Source organism: Petaurus breviceps, unplaced genomic scaffold (genome assembly GCF_028583685.1).
Source record: "Petaurus breviceps papuanus isolate PSGF00001 unplaced genomic scaffold, PetGlider_PUasm1.0 175, whole genome shotgun sequence".
Taxonomy (NCBI): Eukaryota; Metazoa; Chordata; class Mammalia; order Diprotodontia; family Petauridae; genus Petaurus; species Petaurus breviceps.
Genome location: NW_027185764.1, coordinates 39,903,646 through 39,909,918, shown reverse-complemented (window position 1 = coordinate 39,909,918; position 6,273 = coordinate 39,903,646). Strand labels below are relative to the sequence as shown.

General features: G+C 37.0%; 1 long non-coding RNA gene across 1 annotated transcript in view; it reads left to right on the top strand.

Moving 5' to 3' along the window:
• LOC138159101 (uncharacterized) overlaps nucleotides 1-2,155 on the top strand; it is a 52,230-nt gene extending 50,075 nt beyond the window's left edge. Inside the window, exon 3 of the long non-coding RNA XR_011167804.1 lies at nucleotides 1,014-2,155. This is a non-coding gene — a long non-coding RNA (uncharacterized lncRNA). The remainder of the gene's footprint in view (nucleotides 1-1,013) is intronic.
• The last annotated feature ends 4,118 nt before the right edge of the window (nucleotides 2,156-6,273 follow it).

Sequence of the window (6,273 nt, the reverse complement as noted above, 5' to 3'; positions counted from 1 at the left end):
CTCCTCCTCTTCCTCCTCCTTTTTCTCCTCCTCTTCCTCCTCCTCCTCCTCTTCCTCCTCCTCCTTCTCTTCCTCTTTCTCCTCCACTTCCTGTTCCTCCTCCTCCTTCTTTTTGATACAGGGCCTTGAAAGTTCTCAACAATCAGCTGACATCTTCCCCCTTCCCAGGCACCTGAGCAGTGGGGTAATAGCTATTGGAACAGTGTCAGAGGCAGATGGTTTTATAAGGAAAGAGACCCCCACCACCCACGGAAAGAGAAGCCACTAGGAAGAAAGAGACCGACTTGGCATTGACTTAGTTATTCTTCTTAGAGGAGGTAAAATGTAAATTAGTTAATGAGTATCTGTGTTACAGACACTTGTGAACTAGTCTTTCTACTGATTTTAATCACTCTATAGTTATTTATTTTTTAGTGTTGCCCTTCTTTGAGGGATATAAAAAAATCTGTTCCATACCTAATTTGTATTTGCGCTTTGGATACCTTTTTTTGTTAACTCACCATCTGCCTTAGCTGAGGAGAATTCCTTTGATTCAAGCCCCAGATAGAATTATTCGTTGGGAATCTAAGATGGGATGTGGAACGGAGGCATTGGGAGCTTAGATCCCCTGGTGAGGAGAAAGATAATCCCAAAGTAATGAACCCTGGGCAAATTGAAAGGTGAGGTAAAGGACAGGGATTGGTGAAGGTTGCCCATCCCATGGCCTTAGTCTAGTAGGGTTTGGCTGGCTGGTGTGCTAGATATATGAACATAAGTTTGACTGTTGGTATTCTAAATGTAAGATCTTTATTCAGTGACCAGTGAGCTGATATATTACGAGAGGAAATGAACCACATCAATATTGACATTCTCACTATAAATGAAATAAGGAGGTATAATGAAGTAGCATCTAAAGGGAAGGATGGCTCACAGCTTCTCCTCAGAGATAAGAATAAAAGCAGTTGATGAAATTGGTGTCATTGTGTGCTTTAAGGCATCAATAAACAGCACTTTGTGGTTCTCTCTCCTTGCAGTGCTTGGGATGGACGTAAACAAAAAGACCACTATGAAGATAATCACTGCTTTTGTGTCAATGTCTGTTGCGAGGGATGATGATGAAGACAACTGTTAAAATGGATTTAACAAGATCCTTTGGATGAAACTGACATGTACTAGGTGATTTTAATGCAAAGGATGGTGAAAAATACATTGGAAAATATGGTTTGGGAATTAAGAAGTAAGGCCCAACCTTGTAGACTACCCAGAAGTCTCACACCTGTAGACCATGAATACTTTCAACTCAATTCAATTCAGTTTAATTCAATAAACATTTATCATGTATTAGCTGTTTGTAAGATATAGTGCTAGATAAGGAGAATACAAAGAAAAAACCAAAAAGTCCCTACCTTCAAGGAGTTTAAGAAGTACTCACCAGCACCCCTGCCTTCTTTCCACCCTTGCCAAACATAAAACCAACTACCTCTTAATAGAGAGGAAATGAATGATTTCAAAAGTTGGAGTCATTTCTGAATCAGTGGTCTAGGTGCAATCAGACCATTGCCTAGCTAGCACAAGTTCCAACATTGGAATTATATTAGAATAAAGGATAAAGATGAAAATACAATTAACACAGATTCAAGCTGACATGTTTAAACAAGCCAAAAATTCCAAAACATGGATGACATTTACTATGATTGCCACCATTTCTTAGCAAAGTGAAATCAATGTAAAGTAGTTGTACAATGACATTGTCTAGAGAACTCAGAATCTGCCTAAACTAGCAAAAATTTGGCCTCCTTGCAAAGTAGAGAGACGCAGAAACTGAGGACAATGTTGTTTTAGAATATAAGGTCTTTGCAAAACATTATAGAAGGGCATGATAGACCACAAGCCATATTAGTCATAAAAATGAAGGAAGCATAGTACAGCATTCAGGAACCTGGGGCTTTAAGGCCACCTGGGCCCTCTAGGTCCTCAAATACAGCCCTTTGACTGAATCCAAACTTCACAGAACAAATCCCCTTAATAAAGGATTTGTTCTGTAAAACTTGGTCTCCGTCAAGAGGCAGCATCCAAGGACCTAGAAAGTCACATGTGACCTCAAGGCCACCCCTGTATAGTAGATAGAGAGCTGACTTCAAAGCTAAGAAGACCTGAGATCAAGTACACCTCTGATAAATACTGGTTGTGTGATCCTGGACAAATGACTTAATCTTTTATTGCTCCCAAGGTATTAAAATCCTGGCTACAAAACTCTTGAGGGAAGTCCAAACCAGATTAAAATGTAATTGGATAATGTTAAACAAAATAAATAAAAACACAATACAACACAGATAATATTAAATTGTGGTTTTCTAAGTCAGTATGTGAGCCACAGGGATTCATTTGGATTTTAGTTGGACATAATTCTCTGAGACTATAAGTTGCTGAGAAGGTGTCAATCTGTATTGGCAGAGGGAGTTACCGTTACCAATTCCCAGGCCTCTCTGTCTCCCTATGCCAACATGGATGGGGGAACAGGACTTTTTTCACTGTGATTGTTTTCACTGATTTCCTAACTGGAACTCAGTATGGTGCATTTCCTAGATTTTTGTGGAGGAGTTGTGGTGGAAGGGCCAAGTTATGCTTTTTGCAACTCACCATCTTTGGGCATTCTCCATACAAGTGAAATAACATGTCCGTTTCCTGTCCCTATTCCTATCAGTCATGAAACAGCAAAAAGTAGTTCAGGGGAAAGCAAGCCTTCAGAAAATTTGGCATGAGAACTAAGCCAGATAATTGCAAGGGTATTTAGAGATGAAACTAAAAGGATGACAAATAGACACAAAATGGAAAAGATATGCAGTGTTTCTGTAGCAACCTATTCCCATCATCAATGATAGTGAAGCACCACCTTTGCCCTCTTAACACCTTAGTATCCAGGGTAAAAATCGGAAAGTAAAATTGAAGCTCAAAAGAAAATAAGAACTTTAATGGTTTAAAATGATATTAGTGAATAGCCATCCACTAAATGGGATATGAGAGTACCTCCTTTTCTTTGAGATTGATCATCTGAGGTTCTAATTTGTAACATAATGAAGGTTAGGTTGGATTGCTCTGTACAGTATTTGCAGAGGACCTTGTAGAGATTTGGGGGTAGGGGAGTAGAGAGATAGATTTTTTTATTTAGAATTGTCTTTTCTGTGAAGAACAAGAACTTCTTTAGTAATTTAATGAGTTGAATTACCTATACATAATAGAATTTTCTCAGCTACTCCATGTGGTGAGGAAATCATTCAATTTAAAATAGTTCTATCCTAGAGGGGTGTGACAAAATAGATTAGCGGGTAGCTGGATGTCCTCCATAATCAGGAAGACCTCAGGTTCAAATCCTGCCTCAGATACATACTGGCTGTGTAACCCTAGATAAGTAACTTAACCAGTGCCTCTGTCACCTCTCTAATGCTGTTAGTAGAGGAGTTGGATATGGTAGACTGACATTAAAAAAAAAAACCAACCTAAGAATTTAATTTCCTGTCACATTAATGTGTGCTGGTATTAGTAGCTGCATCCTGTTTTGGGTAACAGTTTTCATCAACATCTGTATAGATAAAGGGGATTTCCCACTCTGATGAAATCATAGTTTCAGACAAAAAAAGTTTTGGATGTGACCTAGTAGAGAGAACTAAAGCATGGTAAATTGGCCTGAGCTCTATGTATCCTATTTCTTAAAGTTTTTACTTCACAGAGAAGAGAATTCTCTTCCAATCTTACCTCATGACCCTGCCCCATCCTCCAATAAATCTTTCCTTTCCTACAGTGAAAGCAAACCAAACCCATAACATGTAATTCTTATTTATCTATACAGAAATGCCTAATGTAAATAAGTAGAATAAAGAACCAGGCATTGTATTTTGCAATTTCTATATTTCAAAACTTCCTTGTGTTTGCACTTTGAATAATAGAAAATATTAATTTAAATTCCCTTTTTAAAAGTACTGTCTTACTTTTTTTTGGCAATCTTCCTGTTTTTTTGTTTTTTTCAAAATGGCATTTGGTTCTTAAATAAACTTGGCTATGGAAACAGAAGTGTTTTAAGGTATTATAAATAATTAAACTGAAAAAGTAGCTTTGCATTTTTTAAAGGCATAAATTCTCTTTTCCCCAAACATGGAGTACCTTTATTTTAGAGAATCCTTTTGTATATAAACAATCTAATGGGAATTTAAAAGCTGACAATATAATTTCCTCTTTCTTATTAATATAAGCTTGGCATTAGAAATTGCATCCTGCTCTAGAAAACCATTTTACCATCATTCCTTCTTCTAACAAATGCACCCTAGTCTACTCATTATCTAGACATCTAAATGGCTAATTGCTGATGAAAACAGTTATTATTTGTGTATTTGCAGATCAAGGTTCATTCCCCTGAACATAGTTTGCTAATGGTGTTGATACTTATCTCTGAAGGATACTCAAAGAGTTGATGTTGATGACAGAAGATTTTTCTGAAGATGTTAATTTTTCTTGTGATTTCATTGATTTTTGTGGTGCAAATCAACAAACTTTTCTCTATTAAAAACATATTCAAATCTTACCATCACAGTCCCTATGGATCTTATAGAGGAGGTAAGAAGTGATACTAGAGAAAACAGTTCTGGGAAAGACAGCTAGACTGGACCAAATACATAATTCTGAGGACATTGAGGTAATAATAGATAAGAAGGAGGGGAAGTTTCTAAAGATGTAGGAAAAAAATTCTGATTTCATTAGTGTTGAAAAAAGGTGGTCAAAAGACCATCCATAACTATCAATCTATATGCCTGCTCTCTCTTTTATTCTGACAAAAGTCATCTATACACTAATGAAGGTGCTTTATGATGAAGGCATTAATACGGAACAAGTAAGCTTTCATAAATGATATTCAGCAATGGGCCAAATCTTTCACACTTTGAAACTGACTGAGAAATGCAGAAAACATAAAATCCCATTGTGCTAATGATTGTTGATTTTGAAAAAAAAGGTTTTAGTAGAACAAAATGCTACCACACAAGCCCATTTAGCAAGATGCCTACCATTCATGCATCAGGATCATTCAGGATAAGTTTAGAAGATATATAGCACATTGAACAACACTGTTCAATGACCCTCTGATCATAAGCACCAGGAGAGGCACAAAACATGCAGATGTATGTAATTTACCAGTGTAAGGGAGAAGATACAATGTAGAGGGCAGGTAAGGGGAGGATCCCTTGTGGATGGTGAAGTTCTCCACATGTTCCTTTTTCATATGGTGTTTTGTCTATGCTTGTTCTACACACACGACAGAAGAAGTGGATAAGGAACATATATGGCCTAGATTTTAACTTTTGACTGGACAATTATAAGGCTAGTTCAACAATATTTATATCAAGGATTAATTGTACAGATAGGCAATGCTCTATGACCATGGGTAAAAAGAAGGGGGAGAGCAGGCTAGATTGCTCTTAAAAACTGCAAATACTCACCTGGTATTTCACATGAAATAAAAAATCTGTATTTTCAATGCTAACATTTTACCAATTTTGCTATATGGGAGCATAATGTGGAATACCACTGGCTTTGAAGAATTAAAGAAAAGTATTATATAGAGGTCAGTGGACAAGATCCAAGAGGTTGTGAGCATGATGTAACTTAATGTAAATCAGTATTGTTGGTCATTGTGTGTGTGTATGTATCATTGTTAAGCAAGTGGTATGTCTTCATTTTCTTCCCATATTATTCCCCTTCCAATCCCCAATGTTTCCCTCCCCAAATTCACTCATACTTTACTTCCTCCAGAAATGTCTTATTCAGATATGTGTAACAGAATCTGACCTAGGCACTAAGCAGTAGTTTTCTAGAACAACAGTCTCTTAAGGGAATTAAATTCTGAAATCATAGCTTGTTGTAATTAATAAATATCTTGTTCAATCATTTCAGTTGTTTCCAACTCTTCATGACTACATTTGTGGTTTTCTTGGGAAGATACTGACGTGGTTTACCATTTCCTTCTCCAGTTCATTTTACAGATGAAGAATTGAGGCAAACAGCATTCAGTGACTTGTTCAGATTCATACAGCTAGTAAGTGTCTGAAGTCAGATTTGAACTCATGAAGATGAGTCTTCATGATTCTAAGCCCAGTGCTTTAACCACTGTGCCATCTAACTGCCCAAAGTGCCTACTAAATGCAAAGAACTATGCTAGACTTGGGAGAAGTCTAAGGAAAAATGGGTATATTTGCCTTCAAGGAAATAATAGTCTATGAGGGAAATGTTATGCAATCACAGTGGAAA